The sequence below is a fragment of the Elaeis guineensis genome, chromosome 8, assembly GCF_000442705.2.
Source record: "Elaeis guineensis isolate ETL-2024a chromosome 8, EG11, whole genome shotgun sequence".
NCBI lineage: Eukaryota > Viridiplantae > Streptophyta > Magnoliopsida > Arecales > Arecaceae > Elaeis > Elaeis guineensis.
The window spans coordinates 58,206,483-58,225,895 of NC_026000.2; positions in this window are offsets into that span (position 1 = coordinate 58,206,483).

Here is a 19,413-nt window from a genome sequence, read left to right on the forward strand (position 1 = left end):
TGTTGGAAATCCAATCAGGATAATTGACTTCCTTAATGAATCTGGCCTTAAGAAGCTTATCCACTTCCTCGGCTATTGCCTTCTGCCTCTCCAGAGCATGACTTCGGATTTTTTCTTTCATCGGTCGATGCTTTGGATCGACGGCCAGATGATGCTCCATGACTTCCGTGTCAATCCCCGACATGTCTGCTGGAACCCAAGCGAAAACGTCCGCATTCCTTCGCAGAAAATCAATGAGACGCTTCCGCACCTCCTCCCTCAGGTTGGAGCCGATCATTGCTACATGCTCCGCGTTTTCGTCGTTCAAAGAGATTGGTACCAGATCTTCGATTGGGGTGCCCCTCTCTTCGGTGAGGTCATCGTGAGCATCCAGTCCATCGACGGGGCAGGAGTCAGATGGATCACCTCTTTGCAATGCTATATTGTAGCAGTGTCTGGCCAGGGCTTGGTCTCCCCGGACCTCTCCGGTCCCTTGGCTGGTGGGGAACTTCAACTTCAAATGGTAGGTCGATACGATGGCTCGGAGAGCATTGAGGCCAGGTCGGCCAGGATTGCATTGTAGGCAGATGGCGCCTTCACCACCAAGAAATTCACTAGAGTCCTGGATTGCCTTGGATATTGACCTGCGGCCACAGTCAAAGTTATTATCCCTTCCGTCGGAACAGCGTCGCCGGTAAACCCTACCAAGGGGGAGCTAATCGGCCTCAGATGACCGTCAAGGGTGGACATTCTTGAAAAAGCGTCGTAGAACAAGATGTCGGCCGAACTTCCATTGCCGACAAGAATGCGACGGACGTCGTAATTTGCTATATTCAAGAAAACTACGACCGTGTCGTTATGAGGGAATTGGACTCCCTGAGTGTCTTTTTCGGTAAAGGTTATGGGCTCTTCAGTCTTTTGTCGCTTGGGGGATACAGCCGGTATGTTGGTTGTTTCCTGTCGGGATCCTCCGAGACGGTGTTGGCGGAATCCGTCGGAGGCCGATCGTCCGGCCACTCCATGCTGGCGATCGTAGCCGGAGGATCCGGGGCCCGGGAAACCGAAGGCGAGATCGGGGTCCGGGATATGGCTGCGGCAGCCGCGGGTAGCTGTGCGGATACTTCACGAGAAGGCATCAGGCGGGGATCCCGTGGGGGAAAGAAGGAGTGGGTGCCGGAGGAGGCAATCGGAGGTGGCTCCGTTGAGCGCTCCTTTAAGAATAAGGGTACTGCGAAGACACACCCTTCCTCTAGCGCCAATCCTGTTGGTGCAAAAATCCGTTTGCATCGGAGAAGCTGGAGTCGAGGGAGTTGCGGTCGCCGTCGGGACCTGCAAAAGAAGTCTAAACTGGAGGTGGGGTTGCTCCGGCAAGACCTTCCGACGCTCAAGTCAGTTCTCTGCCTCAACAAGAATGGAGTGCTCGAATGAAAATTTCAGCAGAGTTTTTAGGTAGAAACGAGAGCTTATAGAATAACGTATCTGGGGTTTCCCTTTTATGGACGGAGGGGGAAACAGATTGATAGCGACGCCTGTAACCATCTGGTAGTGGGCCGCCCAGAGTCAGGAGGAATTTATTGCGGAGGGTAGTGGAGTGGGATCGTGGCTATCGCCGTGGCTCGCCACGTGGAATCAGTTACGGGGAGTGGAGCGACGTCCGCTGTCGTGACTCGTCAGGGAGTGGTGGACTCACACAGAATCCACCGCAGGGAGTGGAGCAGGGTCGTGGCCATTAATACGGCCTGTCAGGGAATAATGGGGCTACGCAGGGTCCGCTGCAGAGAGTGGAGCAGTGGTGTCCGTTACTGTGGCTTGTCAGGGGATCCAGACTTGTTGGCCGAAGTTCGGTTGGAGTCGGTAGCGAGGTCCGGCACCCGTAGGAGTTTGGACGAGGTCTTCCCACAGTCGGAATAGAAGATGGAGTCGGACTCTCGTAAAAGTTCGGACGCAGTCTTCCTGCAGTTGGGGGTCGTAGGCGGAGTTCGGCTCCCATAGGAGTCCGGGCGGAGACTTCCTGCAATTGAAATAAAAAATGAAGTCTGGCTCCCATAGGAGTCTGGACAAGGCTTACTAGCGGCAGAAGTCATGGATGGAGCCTGGCTCCCGTAGGAGTTCGGGCGGAGTCTTCCTTGCTGCAGAAATCACGGACGGAGCCCGGCTCCCGTAGGAGTCTGGGCGAAGTCTTCCTTGCTGCAGAAATCGCGGACGGAGCCCGGCTCCCGTAGGAGTCCGGGCGAAGTCTTCCTTGCTGCAGAAATCGCGGACGGAGCCCGGCTCCCGTAGGAGTCCGGGCGAAGTCTTCCTTGCTGCAGAAATCATGGACGGAGCCCGGCTCCCGTAGGAGTCCGGGCGAAGTCTTCCTTGCTGTAGAAATCGCAGACGGAGCCCGGCTCCCGTAGGAGTCCGGGCGAAGTGACGGGGGTTCACCAACAGTTGTCGAAAGTTGGAAGAGACTCGCGAGGGTCGACCGTGCCAAGAACTTCGGCCGAGGGTATTTTATGCCCAACAAGGAGTATAGAGGAATCATCTATATTTTCATGCTACCTCTGAAGCTCATTACTCATGGAGGCAAGCATGATGCATTGATAGTCACACTGTCCTCTTTCCACATCTTATATGTAGCTTTTTCCTCCTCGAAAGCATCTTTTCCAAGTGAATCTAGTGCAGGTGTATCCAGAATGTAGGAGACTTTCTTCTGAGTGAGAATAATTCTCAAGTTTCTTAATCAGTCCATGTAGTTAGGTTCGATCAATTTGTTTGCATCTAGTATACCTCTAAGTGATAGTAAGGATGCCATATGTGTAGTTAATCTACAATAATAAAAATACAATATAAGCAGACAACTTATGATGACATCCACAACTAGATTAGAACTTTTGTCTAATTGTGTCTCCCACTATTTTATCGAACTCATAGCCCTCAAATATGAAAATCGAGAAACATACTAATGTTTCTTAGTAGGGTTGAGATCTCTATTCCTCACAAACACCTTGTGGATAGCACAACAAGTATTCATGAGTTCAAGAGTAGGTAACTCTTTATCAATTGTACCTCTACAATTCTCAATATTTTTTTCTCTGGCCTCTAGATCATATATAGCCTTGTGGATATCACAACAAACTATCGTGTTCTAGTTAAGTTGACCCTTCAATCTCATATAGTCATACTTAAATAATGCTGTCCTTGTGGATAGCACAATAAAGCAACACTATTCAAAATATGCCATAAGCATTTAAAATGTACTTGATCAACATCATATCAATTTCTATAGTAAGCCTTGTGGATAGCACAACAAGCTCACTAAGATCTTAACATACTCTATTAACTAAGTTTGAAGAAAGGCTCTTGTAATGCCTACATCACTAATCAATCTAAGTCCAAAATTTAATAAGACCAAATTGATCAGGTCAGTAGGTGAGAGGCTCTCCGTAGCTTTTCTTAGACACCAACAAAGTTGGTCAGATTAGCATACGGACCTAATTAGAAAATCATTTTTCACATTTTTCTCGACATCAATTAGTCAAAAGAATTTGACTTTTGATTTGAAAGTGAATCCTAGCATTACAACTTAATATAATTTTTAAGAGGATCTTTGAACTGGTCTCGGCACATCCTAACTTCGACTACATAAAATATACTTTATATATTATGCAATTCGATATGTAATCACAAATCATAATAGCAATTATATAATCATGTCTAAAATTATATAAGAGTACAATTGAAGTTATAACATATGATAAGTAAAATTGAAATAATAAAACAACCCCTAATCATATTAGGCATGCATAACACCCTTAAACATGAATCGATTTAAGCATCACACTACCATGATAATATAAATTTCAAATTATCATAAATTCATAATTTTAATGATTGAAATTTAAAATCATGGTACATATAAAGTCAAAAATATTTTTTGATTTTAAAGATCGATGCTAAAAAATCAAAGCAATATTCTTGGCAATATATGAACAAGAATAATTCTATGCTACTACTTTGTACTTGCTTGATCAAATCAGACAAGGATGACTCTGATACCACTGTTGGATTCTGATCATGCAGCAAAAAATAATTTTTAAAATTTTAAAACCAAACAAGTCAATAACTTTAACATATAAAACTATCGAGCCAAAATCCAAATCCTAGAATCACCTTGCCGATGTCGATCAAAACAAAACAAGCATGCAAAAAGAGATAGAATTTTTTACTTTCACCAAAATGACAATGTGACAAGTTAGTGATCTCTATGAGACTTCAAAGTCAAAGCCCTCCAATGGTGATCCACATGGAAGTTGGCCAAGATCCTTCCTAACCGGTGTGCCGCCGCAGCCTTGTCTTCTCAAGAACACTACTGACTTCAAACTCAAGGAAAGATCATGCCAAAGCCCAGTTGCCTCTAAACTTACCACCAGGATCATGTTAAGAAGACACTCTTCAGATATCTTACAACCTAGGATTTGACTTTTGGCTCCAACATATGAAAAAACCAAACCCTAGGGCATACAAGCAACACTTGCTAATTCTCTCACCACCCTTCTTATAACTTTTGCCACTCAATTTCTCCTTACTTTTTTCTCAAATTTTTTCTAAATTTTTTTTTTCTGATTTACACACCACTTATCTCTAGTTTCCACCCAAAAACCCAGCACTTGGGCCATACAGGATGTCCCATATATGTAAGGGACCAAGAGACGTGAGATGGGACCAAGGGGCGCCAACCTTTGGTGCTCCACTTTCTCACATGGTGAATAAATCCACCATACAGAATTATGGCTCAAGAGAGCCTTCACAGAGAAGGACTCTCCCTCTTCTATGTTCCATAAAAATCTCATCTTAAATTGGTGACCAATCATAGGAATTCTGATTGAGTAATTAAGGCAATGCATTAAGATAAGAGTCTTCATGAAGGACTCTTCATCTTCACACACTAAAAAGAGTGGAGTGGCATTTATTTTTTAGTGTGACATCTGATAGGCATAGAGGAGCCCTTCTCCACTTAAAACTATTTTAAATTGGATAAGAATCCAATCAAGATAGACCCAATCCTATTAGGTCAAAGATAACTGGTCTAGGTTAGCTCAAACACTTTGATCTAAATCAATTTAGGAACTTGGGTTAATACAATGTGCTATCATATCAAATTAATCTTTAAAATTTATATTAAATTTTAATTAAATTAGATCAAAGCTAAATCTCAAAATGTGTGATCCATTGGATTGTAAATCTAGCCAGCAGTGGATCAAGACTTTTGACGTAACCCTAATTCGATCAAATTAGTAAAGGAAAAATCGCCTTTTTCCTTGTAGGATCTTCCAGATCTAATGAGATCTGGGATGGAATATTTTAAAAAAAAATTATTTTACTTTATTTTAGATCTAAGATCTATTAGATCTAATTTTTATTATCTAATATTTAATCTAAAATTAAATCTAAAACTTGAGGATTAGAGAAATACCTCTAGGGTAACTAGATTACCCTATAGATGATAGCAGCAATGCCCGAGGTTCAAAAATAGCCACGCAGTTGCCTGACCTCTACCGGTATCCACTCAAGTAGAATATAGATTGTCTTCTCCTCACAAATCTTTATTCCAAAAATTAGATCTAGATCTGATCTACAAGATCTTCAAAAGATCTTCTGAAGCTGGAGTAGTAGCTTCTCGACAAATCCCTGCAGCCTTCTGATCAGGGAGCTGCCACACCTTGGACAAGCACCAGATGGATGCCCAACCTCTTGGACGTGAAGAGGGGAGAGAGAGGAGTAGAGGGGATATAGAGAAGTGGAGGGGTTTTATATTTTTGCTAGGTATTGAGCAGATTCTCTTAACCCTAGGTGCAGACAGGGTTTAAATAGACCCTGCTGCGCCATGCAGTGCCACATCATTTGACCAATCAGAAAATTCTAATTAATTATAAAAAAATTTTGATTGGTGGAGTGATATCATCTGATCATATCAGATAAGAACCCCACCAAACCCTCCTACTGTTGGTGCCAACACTGGATAAATACAGTGAGATTGGTGCCCAACAGTTTGAGTCGATCAAGGCATAGAGTCCTCATCTCATGGGACTCTATCCTTATCCACTTGGGGTGCACGACCAATCTGATCTTGGCACCCACTTTGAGGCCTAATTTAGTAGGTGGACACTTCACAAAAACTCTCCAATGACCTCTTGCCAAGTGGCTTTCAGTTCAAGATCCATAAGTCAACGTTTGACGGATGTCCTAAAACAAAAATGGCAGGTAACAGGAATTGACGGGTGTTGTCTTAAATTCATCTCATGAATTAAGACAAATCTTTTCTGAGCTGGACTGGATCTAGTCAGACTATGAGAAACTTTCTCAAGATTCTCTGGGTGAGTCAAATCACATTTGACTCAGTCAAGATGAAAAAGATTGCACGAGGAGAAAGTTAGGCTCAATCGTGTGCTAGCACGATTTTCTTGAACCTAATTGGATCTAATCCAAATCAATCAAACTGGGCTAGCTCAATTGATGACATCTAGATTCTAACTCTTGTTTGTGTGATCTAGTTAGATTCATTTTCATATGGTAATGAGACATGTCGTGATCTCATCATTGACATCATCGAAACTCCTTTCGATGGATCAGAACTCTTCTGATTTAGACAATTAGAATGATCGATCATCAAGATCATTCTAATTGCTCCCAAAATCTACCAGTAACACCTAGCAGTATATGGTGGCAACCCATCAGAAATGAAGATGAATCTCTCAGTGCAGCTACCTGTGTGATGGAGTTCTTCTATCATGAGTCCCGATTGAATTAGAGTTAGTTATATAAATTCATGTCTTAAATTTTCAACTCTTGAAAATATGAATTAATATTTTTACTAACTCAAAGGATGTATCACAGACATAATATACACAATGTGATAGTAGAATAATCCTTTTATTCATTTATAGTCAAAATTATAAATTTGCCCTTACATTTATACAAGAATGTGTCAGCCAATCTGGCATTTAGGACACACATCTAACAAACTCCCACTTGACCTAATGCCAATTGGCTACATATCTAAGTTCCATCTTCTCAAGGTAGGCTTCAATCTTCTGCTGGCTTAATGACTTTGTCAGTAGATTTGCCACATTGTCTGTGGAGTTGACTCTCTTAACCTCGACATAATCTTTTTCGAGGTAATCATGGATTAGATGGAATCGCCACTCGATATGCTTGGACTTCTGGTGAGATCTTGGCTCCTTAGTTAGGGCTATGGCATCATTATTATCGCAGTAAAGAGGGATGGCATTCGATGACATCACTCCAAGCTCTGCGGTAAACTTTTGTACCAGAATGCCTCCTTCGTAGCTTCCGATGCAGCAATATACTCTACCTCCATAGTGGAATCAGCAATCACCGTCTGCTTGAAACTCTTCCAGCTAACTACACCACCATTGCAAATGAACAGACTCCTAGATGTCAACTTTCGATCATCTATATCAGACATAAAATCTGAGTCTGTATATCCCTGAATCTGGAGTTCTCCATTTCTAAAGACTAGAAACATATCCTTAGTCCTTCTCAAGTACTTAAGGATATATTTCACAGAAGTCCAGTACTCTTCGCTTGGATTCGACTGATATCTGCTTGTGATACTCACAGCATGGGCTATATCAGGTCGTGTACATAGCATGGCATACATGAGGCTCCCTATTGTCGAAGCATAAGGGATTTTGCTCATGCGTTCAATCTTTTCAGGTGTGCTAGGGCACATCTTCTTGGAAAGATGAATGCCATGTCTAAAAGGTACTAAACATCTTTTAGAGTTTTTCATGCTAAACCTTTTTAGCACCTCCTTTATGTACATCTTTTGTGAAAGTCCCAGCATCCTATTTGGTCTATTTCTATAGACCTTAATATCCAGTATAAAGGATGCCTCTCCTAGATCTTTCATAGAGAACTCCTTAGACAACCATATTTTGACTGAGGTCAACATGAAAATATCATTCCCAATCAGGAGGATGTCATCTACATAAAGTACGAAGAAGACAACTGCACTCCCACTGACCATTGAATACACATGGTTCCTCCTCATTCTTGATGAAACCAAATATTTTGATCACATCATTGAAACGATTATTCCAGCTCCGAGATGCTTGCTTAAGTCCATAAATGGACCTTTACAGCTTGCAGATCTTGTGATCATCATCACTGGATGTAAAATCAAATGGCTGTTCCATATAGATATCTTCCTCAAGATATCCATTTAAGAACGTCGTTTTCTCATCCATCTGCCATATTTCATAATCAAAATAGGCTGCAACAGCAAGCAATGTGCGGATGGATTTTAGCATGGCTACGGACGAGAAGGTATCCTGATAGTCAATGCCTTCGCGCTGACTATAACCTTTTACTACGAGCCTAGCCTTGAATGTCTCCACATTCCCATCTGCACTTATCTTTTTCTTAAAGATCTATTTACACCTAATAGGTATAATACCTTCAGGTGGATCTACCAAGGTCCAGACTTGGTTTGAGTGCATCGAGTCAATTTCTGATCTCATTGCCTCTAACTATTTCTCGGAGTCGATATCTGATATCGCCTTGTCATAGGTCTTGGGGTCATCACCATGATTCCCATTTCTCGTAAGGAACATTTTCTCTACTTCCTCTTGTATAGTACCTAAGTACCTTTCAAGAGGATGAAAAACCCTAGTCAATCTACGAGATGGAAGAGGTTGTGTTAGGACTGGTTCTAATTGATCGGGTTCCTCAGGTTCCTTAGCTCATTGCTCTTGGAAGATATTTTTCTTGAGCTTAATTATTCTTCCGATGCCACTATCTTGAATAAACTATTTTTCAAAAAAAATAGCATGTTGATTCACAATCACATTATGATCTTCCAGAATATAGAAATAGTATCCTAATGACTCTTTAGGATATCCTATGAATCGAGCTCTAAAAGACTTGAACTCTAACTTGTCCGCCTGCTGTCTCTTGACATGAGCCGGACAACCCCAAATTCTGAGATGACTCAGACTTGACTTCTTACTATGCCATATCTCATACGGTGTGGTAGGAACGATTTTAGAGAGAACCCTATTCAATACATATATTGCTGTCATGAGACAATGTCCCCAAAGAAACTCAGGGAGATCCGTGAAGCTCATCATGGAACGGACCATATCTAATAGGGTCCGATTCTTCCGTTCTGAAACTCCGTTGAGTTGTGGCATTCCAGGTGGAGTCCATTGAGAGACTATGCCTTTGTTTTTAAGATAGTCTAGAAACTCCCGACTAAGATATTCATCTCCTCGATCTGATTGAAGAATCTTAATGGGCTTTTTGTTTGTTTTTCTACCTCATGCCTGAATTCTTTGAACTTTTCAAAGGCTTCAGACTTGTGTTTCATTAGAAATATATATCCGTACCTAGACATATCATCGGTAAAGGTAATGAAGTAGACATAGTTGCCTCTAGCCGGCACATCAAATGGACCGCACACATCCGTATGTACTAGGGCAAGTAGGTCTGTGGTCCTTTCTCCATGTCCTGTAAAAGAAAGCTTGGTCATTTTGCCTTGAAGGCATGATTCATAAACTGGATATGACTCAGAAGTCAACAGACTCAATAGCTCGGATTTCTCCAATTTGTTAACCTTGTCTTCCGCTATATGACCTAGCCTTAGGTGCCACAGATATCTATCATTTAGACTATCTCTAGGCCTTTTAATTCCTATGGCATTCATATTTTGCTCGATATTAAATATAGATACATCAATATGTAGCTGATGGAGATCATTAATAAGAAAATCATTTGCAACTTTATTATTTTCATAAAATATGTTACAATGGTTCTTATGAAAGCTAATCACATAGCCTTCTTATGCTAAACATGAAACAGAAATCAAATTTTTGCTTGCTGCAGGCACATAATAACAGTCTCTAAGAACTAAATCTAATCCTAACGATAATCGTAGAGGGTAGGTTTTCACGGCCACAGCAGCAACTCTTGCTCCGTTCTCGATACGTAGGATCATATCCCCATCCCTCAGCCTCCTGCTCTCCTCAAGACCTTGCATAGAAGTGCACAAATGAGCACTAGAACCAGAGTCAAGTACCCAACTGGATGTAGAGGAAACTGTAAGATTAAATTCTATAACGAGCATACCTTCAGAAGGACCATCCTTCTTGTTCTTCAGGGTAGCCAGGTACTGAGGACAGTTTCATTTTCAAAGGCCGTCTGAATTGTAGTGAAAATATTTTTTCTTTTCAGTAGCCTTCTTCTTCGGTTCCGTCTTCTTCTTTTTTTCATCCACCTTCTGTTTCTTCGCAGACTTTTTCTTCTTTTCAAAAGACTTTCTCTTGGAAGAAGTTCGCTCCACAGTAAGGACTGAGCCTTTTGAACCCTTCAAAGAAAGCTCAGCCGTAACCAATATGTTCATTAACTCAGCCAAGGTACACTGCATCTTATGCATATGAAAGTTCTTGATGAACTGACCATATGCATCAAACAAGGACTAAAGGATCACATCAATCTGAAAATCCCTGTCTAAGATGACACCGAGCTTCTCAAGCTCCTCAAGATCCTTGATCATTGTCAAACAATGATCTTGGACTGACTGCCCATCACGCATTTTAGTCTTAAAAAGCCTTTGGCAGACTTGATACTTGGCTGTGCGACTTTGTTCACCAAACAACTCTTGTAGGTGAGCCAACATTTGGTGGGTAGTCATAATGTTCTCATGCTGGTGCTGCAAGTCATCAGACATGGCACCCAACATGTAGTACCTGACTTTGTTATCATCATCCATCCATTTTTTCAGAGATGCTCTCTGTTCAGCAGTCGGACGTGCTGGTATGGCAGGTGGGTCCTAGTCCAAGACATGAGTCAGTTTTTGAAATCCAGAATAATTCTGTAGTTTCTTAATCAGTCTTTGAAATTAGGTCCAGTCAATCTGTGGATGTGTAGTATTTTGGTCAGGAGGTTGGATGCAGACATGTTTCCTGTAGAGAGTCAAAAGTTTCTAGTTAGATTTTGTAATCAGACTTAACCAATTTATTTAGAATTTTATTTTTAAGCAAATTAGGCTCCCACTATTTTTCAGATCCCTACACTCCCTAGGTAGAGATGTGAAAATCTCCGTGATTAGTGATTTCTAATGGATGGTGCGGTCTCACCGACTGGCTCAGCACCTCACCTAACAGTTATTGGTGATGGGTCAACCGATGAGTGGACAACTCTTGTCCAATGATTCTCTAATCATGGTGCACCCAAAACTTAGTCTCTAATCCATGAAGCTCATCGTACCCGAATATTGCTCCAATCTTTAGTTAAGTCTGACCCACCATTTGCATGAACTAGATTCTTGATTGGGTCCCTCACCCTATCTAGAATATTGAGCACAACCCATCCTTTAATCCGTAGCATCCAATGCCTAATGGATATGGTTGCATCTTCCCGGTGCAACTGAGCCACTGTAACCAGTCGAGAATAATCAACCCCGAAAATGGCTCGTACATCCATAATGGTGGAAGACTTTTGATTTAGGTCTCATTAAATTTGACTTGACATAGTCATAACAATTATGACTAACCTAGTGGCATGGGTTAGCTCGAATTGTTAGCCACCTCAAATCAGAATTAGATTGACACATATGGCCAGATAAGTGAGATCGATGGGAGGGATATGCCATTAACTTGACAAGAACGCATTCGAGTCGAGTAGCTCCCAATTAAAAACTAGTCAGTCACATCTGCCCAACTTACCTTAGACACCAAATTATCAAATCAGAACTAATTGGATTAGTCTACAATCCAGGCTCTAACCACTGAGCCAAATTAGGTCTTAACTTGATCGAGTAACATCTAAATGTGATTCAACCTTGACCTAGACTTAATCCTATTAGGCTGGTCAATTATTAGCTTTCATGATCCCATCTAACCAACTTTTGATTCGGTTTGATCAACTGCTAGACCTAATTGAGCTACCCAAGCCCGAACCCAATTTTATGAAAATGGCTTAGATCTGAAATTCTCAATTTTTGACCTAATTTAATTTCATAAGTTTAATTTATTAATTAAGTCTTGGGTTCATAAATAAAATATGTAAAATAAATCCTAGGATTTCAGGATCTAGGGTTTTGCAGAAAAGTAAGTTTGATTTCTGATTAAGGATGAATGCGCAGTACCCCTACATGCCATAAGAACACCCCATTGAATGGGAGGAGAGGATCTCAAACCCTACTTTATTCTTATGATCAGACGGCCATGAGGAACACCTTAATCAGAAATATTAATTTAACTACAAAACTAGTTAGATCTAAGTTACATATCACATATATAATTTTAGATCTAACTTATACATGCTTTGCATACATCTCATGTATTAAAATCTGATCTGATTAGTATGCTTTCAGATCTGATATATCACATATAACATCTAAAAAATAAGATTTAAATTGAACTATTCAATATAAAATCTATTCTAGATAGTTACTAGAACAATTCTACAACTAGTCTAGGCATACAGCAGATCAATCTTATGAATTAATTAAATTTTATTTTTTATTTTTTGATCTGAATATAATATTTATAACATCAAAAAATTAGAGAATAAATTAGATCTAATTTATATTTTAATCACATTAAAATATAAAACTTCAAGACTATTCATAGTTTAAACTATTCCTAGTCTAGTCATGCATCTCATACATGTTAGATCTATTTATATTTAATTTTAAATTTTTTGATTTTAGATCCAATCATATCTGATGTGACATCTAAAATCCATTAATATCATATAAATAAAAATAAAAATTAGATCTAAAATAGAGCTATCAACCTAGCTCTGATACCAGTTGAAGGAAAAACTGCCTTTTTTCTTGTAGGATCTTCCAGATCTAATAAGATCTGGGACAGAATATTTTTTTTTAAAAAAAATTATTTAAATTTATTTTAAATTTAAAATTTATTAGATTTAATTTTTATTATCTAATATTTAATCTAAAATTAAATCTAAAACTTGAGGATTAGAGAAATACCTCTAGGGTAACTAGATTACCATGTAGATGATCGCAGCAATGCTCGAGGTTCAAAAATAGCCACGCAGTCGCCTGGCCTCTACTAGTATCTACTCAAGTAGGATCTAGATTGTCTTCTTCTCATGAATCTTTACTTCAAAAATCAGATCTACATCTGATCTACAAGATCTTCAAAAGCTGGAGCAGCAGCTTCTCGATAAATTCCTGCAGCCTTCTGATCAGGGAGCCACCACACCTTGGACAAGCACCAGATGGATGCCCAACCTCTTGGATGTGAAGAGGAGAGAGAGAGGAGCAGATGGGGCTTAGAGAAGTGGAGGGGTTTCATATTTTTGCTAGGTATTGAGCTGATTCTCTTAATCCTAGGCACAAACAAGGTTTAAATAGACCCTGCTGCGCCATGCAGTGCCACATCATTCGACCAATCAAAAAATTCTAATTAATTTTGAAAAAATTTTGATTGATGGAGTGATATTATCTAATCATATCAGATAAAAACCCCACCAAACTCTCCTACTATTGGCATCAACACTGGATAAACACAGTGAGATTGGTGCCCAACAGTTTGAGTCGATCAAGGCATAAAGTCCTCATCTCATGGGACTCTATCCTTATCCACTTGGGGCACATGCCCAATCTGATCTTGACACCCACTTTAAGGCCTAATTTAGCAGGTAGACACTCTATAAAAACTTTCGAGTGACCTCTTTCCAAGTGGCCTTCAGTTCAAGATCCATAAGTCAACGTTTGACCGATGTCCTAAAACGAAAATGGCAGGTGACAGGAATTGATAGGTGTTGTCTTAAATTCATCTCATGAATTAAGACAATTTCTTTCTGAGTTGGACTGGCTCTAGTCAAACTGTGAGAAACCTTCTCAAGAGTCTTTGGGTGAGTCAAATCATATTTGGCTCAGTCGAGATGAAAAAGATTGTACGAGGAGAAAGTTAGGCTCAATCATGTGCTAGCACGATTTCCTTGAACCTAATTGGATCTAATCCAAATCAATTGAACTGGGCTAGCTCAATTGATGACATCCAGATCCTAACTCTTGTTTGTGTGATCCAGTTAGATTCATTTCTGTATGGTAATGAGACATATTGTGATCTCATCATCGACATCTTCGAAACTCTTTTCGATGGATCAGAACTCTTCTGATTCAGACAATTAGAATGATCGATCATCAAGATCATTCTAATTGCTCTCCAAATCTATCAGTGATACCTAGCAGTATATGGTGGCAACCCATCAGAAATGAAGACGAACTTCTCGGTGTAGCTACCTATGTGATTGAGTTCTTCTATCATGAGTTCCGACTGAATTAGGGTTAAGGTGAACTCATCAAACCCAACATCAGTCATATGAATCAATTGATCGATCCAAATCTGATGTGAAATCTCAATGAAAAACTCTTTTCTATTATTTTACTTTGCCATGGCCATGGGCTTAAGGACTCGATCTTTCGATCATCATAGGACTATTCTTCTTATCTACCGAGGTTGACAGATCCCATCTTGGTGCAATCTGGTTCCTACAATGAATATGCTACAGCCAACATATACCTCAGGATTTTGAATGGCTAGGAGACCGAGTTATGGTGTAGTAAAACTATAACACACTCAAGGTGAACTGTCGATGTACCTTAGATCAAAGAACTAGACACACAGTTGCAGCATCGAGCTAGTCATCGACGACAAGGTAGACTTCCTTATGACTGCTCGAGGTGGTCATGCTTAGTACTCTCGTTCTCAATGAATACCTATACTCTCGCTCTGGTGTCTCTACATCGTAGACTCAAGACTCATCTATCCTAAGAAAGTGATCGTATACTAACCTTCCAGATCGATCACCATCCTCATGATGATCCTATGGTCAGGAGCTGTTTATGAGTTAGTTATGTAAATTCATGTCTTAAATTTCCAACTCTTAAAAATATGAATTAACATTCCTACTAACTCAAAAGATGTATCACAGACATAATGTATACAATGTGATAGTAGAATAATCTTTTTATTCATTTATAGTCAAAATTACAAATTTGTCTTTACATTTGTATAGAAATGTGTCAGCCAATCTGGCATCTAGGGCACACATCTAACAATTAGATCACCCAAAGAGTCTCAATTAACTAGGACTCTTTTTAATTGATTTCAGAATTAAACTCTTTTAATTCTGATGAGTCCACAAGTCAAGATTGACATCAGTAACATATCATGACCATCCGAAAGACTTAAAATTTTGATAAAAAAATATCAAAATACTCTTCAGTGGTAAATTATCATGTAATTCAATCATTCAGTCAAACAACATCCCAGATGAGCTGTGGGTATAAAAATATGTCAAATTTAATCACTTATCTTTATGTATCTTGATCAAAAGGTGATGGTTCAGTTGATGATATATTAAAAACTCTTTTCTAATTATCATCCTATTTTGGTCAAAGACTTCCAGAATCACCGACTTATGAGATCATATAGGATATTCGCTCCTTTTATTAAAAGTGACTAATCTCTTATTGATCATTCAAAATCTCCATGCATACTTCACTACATCCAAAATACCCCATACAAGGATCAAAGAACTAAGTTAGAAAGTAAACCAAAATATGGATCCATGTACATAAGGTACCATGATGATCTCAGGTCAAAAGATTACTTACACAACTCCCACTAAAGAATTATCAGTTGACATATAAATTAAACTCCATCTGATGTTCTCTCGCAGGTCTATTCGGTGAACTCATTCTCTAATGAGTACCTATATCTTTGTATTAGTGTCACCATACAAGTGGTTGTGAGATCAACCATCCTCATTTCTGAGCATACATAGGACATGTCAGTCTTATCGGTATCATTGATCCCTGACTCAATGAATCAATGACTAAAAATATTTTAGGTCATGGCTATCAAGGATTTAGGTCTCACTGGCATGATCTCATCACGACCCTAAAATAATTGCCTAGACCTATGGGGTTCATTGTAATCTTAAAAATAATAAGATGCAGCATATAATGAATCATAAAATACCTATTTTATTAATAATATAAATATCAATTACATGAGTCTGAAAGATAAATTATAGAAAATATCTTATCGCATCCCTTATGCGATTGGCTTGTAGGGCATTATTCTTTCATAGGCTAGAATCCGTTTTCGATTTTGAGCAGTTGATTGAACCTAATCGATGGATGATTAGGATTAGATCAAAGGGGCTCAAAGTTGAGTTTAGTTATAGTTGGTCATATTGATTTATATTTTGATATGAGTTGATTGATTCAAGATCGAATTTGGCTCAGTGGTTCGGGTCTATTTCAATAGGTTAATCTAATCGATTCTAATGGATCAATTTGGTGTCTAGGATAAGTATTTAGATGGTAGTTATTTAATTGGTTCTGTTATCTGACCTAATCAATTTTGATTGGTGTCTAAGGAAAGTAACGGGGGGATCCCCATGCATCTTAACTTAGCTGACCATCTTGGGAGGTTCAGTTTCGTGTTAGGTTACTTATTGACTTGAGTTCATCCATGCCAACTAGGATGGTTAGACATATTGATGTGCTGACCTAATTTAATCAGTCAGATGTTAGATCTGCTGATTTAGAAGAGACCTAAACTTAAATTTTCTTATTAAATATTAAGTCTAGAGGTCTTCCATTGTTGTAAAGATGTGGGTACCTTCCTGATGTTGATCGTTCTCGATTGATTATAGTGGTTCGGTTGCATCGAAAAGGTACAATCACTCTATTGACATTTGATGTTTTGGGGTAGAGATAGGGTTGGGCTCAATAACTGTTAGGTGCAGATCCCAATGATGGCTTTACGTCTGCTAGTGAATGATGGGTCTAACTTAACTAAAAAATATGTCAATAACTGTTAGATGAGGCCACAGGACTTAGAGACCAAGCCTACTGTATCTTGTTTAGAGAAGAAGCAATGGACAAAGTGCTATCCACTCGTTGGTCTGTGCTCACCAATAATTGTTAGGTGAGGTGTATGTAGATTAATAGGACCTAAGTATCTACTTGAAATCGATCGCGTATAGATTTTTATTTCTTCATCCGAGGAGTGTTGGAGATTCAAGAAATATAGTGCGAGCCTTTATTTATTTTTAAAATTTCTAGAACAAATAATTTTATAAGTACAAAATCTAATTAAAAACTATTCTCTCTGTAGATAATCATGTCGAGTTTATACTCTTTAGCCCGTATCCTCGATACAAATAGATTGACAAGCATCAATTATAAAGATTGGCTCCAGAATCTAAGAATTGTTCTTAATTCCAAAAAGCTTACCCATATCCTCGATCAGAAAGTGCCTTTGTTACCTGCTCATCTATCCACTGATTAACGAGCTATACTTGAGAAGTGGATAGATGAAGATAATAAGATAAAGTTCTACATCTTAGCATCCATGTCCAATGATCTTCAGCAACAGCATAAAGATTTGAGGACTGCTAGGGAGATACTGGTTCACCTGCAAGAGTTGTATGGTGAATAAAATCGCATAGCTCACTTTGAGGTCTTTCGAAGACTTTTCAGAGCGAAGATACATGATGGACAGTCTGTCAATGATTATTGTTTGACAATGATCAAAGACATAGAGGAGCTTCAGAAGCTCAGAATGAACATGGATAAGGAATTGCAGGTGGATCTGATCCTTCAGTCTCTTCCTGATTCATATGGACAGTTCATCATGAACTACCATATGAATAAGATCGATGCTACTTTCGGAGTTATTGAATATGTTGGTGACTGCAGAGGATACCTTAAAGAGTTCAAGGGATACAGTTCTAGCTGTAGAGTGGGCTTCCTCCAAAAGGAAGTCTTCTTTCAAGAAGAAAAAAAAACCAATGAAGAAGCAGAAGAATGAGGCCAAGCCCAAGAAGTAGGTTCCTAAGAAGACTGACAACAAAAAAAAATATTTTCATGACAACGTCGAAGGCCACTAGAGAAGAAACTGTCCGGCCTACCTGGTGACTGTCAAGAGCAGGAAGAAGGATGGGCCTTTTGAAGGTATATCTGAGTTATTCATTATTGAAACTAATCTAACGGGTTTTTCTTCTTCTAGTTGGATTCTTGATTCTGGTTCAAGTGCTCATTTGGGCACTTCAATGTAGGGTCTTGAAGAAGTTAGGGGGTTGAGGAAAGGCGAGATCACTCTTCGAGTCGGCAATGGAGCAAGGGTTACTGCTGTGGCTGTCGGAACCTATCCTCTACAACTACTGTTAGGATTTAGTTTGCTTTTGAAAGACTGTTATTATGTATCGTAGCTAGTAGAAATTTGATTTCTATCTCTATGTTGGCATAGGATAATTATAATTTTTATTTCAATAAAGACATGTATTCTATTTATTTTAGAAATAAACTTATGGCATGTGCTTTCTTGCTTGACGGTCTTCGCCATTTACATACAGATGCAAGTATAAATATTAACGAGTAAATAGTGAATGTCATAAGGTCTAAGAGATCTAGAGATAGGATCAGCCAAAAGTATATGTGGCACCTTAGGCTAAGCCATATTGGAGAGGACAAACTTAACAAACTGGAGAAAGATGATCTTCTTGGACCATTGACTTTCGAGTCTTATCAAGTTTGTAAATTGTATCTTCCAAAAAAAATGATCAAGTTGCCCTTTATGGGACAAGAGGAAAAGGCCACTGAGATATTAGCCCTGGTATACACTGATGTGTGTGATCCATTTGATGTACAAGCTAGAGGTGGCTATGTCTACTTCATAACCCTTATTGATAATTATTCACGATATGGGTTCGTGTATCTGATGCATCAAAAATCTGAATCCTTTGAAAAGTTCATAGAGTTCAGACATGAAGTAAAAAAATAGATCGAAAAATCTATAAAGATTCTTCGATCAGATCAAGGAGGTGATACCTTAGCAGAAATTTCAGATCTATATTAAAGATAATGGCATAGTCTCACAGTGGACATCTCCAGAAATATCTCAACTCAATGGGATATCTGAAAGGAAGAATCAGACTCTATTAGATATGGTCCGATCTATGATGAGCTTCACAGACCTTCCTGATTTTATTTGGGGATATGCTTTACTTTCTGCAATTCATCTTTTGAATCAGATTTTCTCTAAATCCATTCCTACCACACCATATGAATTATGACATTGTAAGAAGCCAACTCTTGGGTACCTCAAGATTTGGAGATGTTCGACTCATGTCAAGCGACAGCAGGTGGACAAGTTAGAGGCTAAGTCTTTTAGGGCTCACTTTATAGGATATCCCAAAGAAACTATGGATATTACTTCTATCTTTCTGAGAATCATAATATGATTGTGAGCTGTCATGCTATTTTTTTGAAAAAGAAGTTTATCCAAGATTGATGTAGTAGGAGGAAGATTGAGCTCGAAGAAAAAATCTCTGAAGAGCATCGAGTCCAAAAATCTAAACCCAGTAGATGTGATA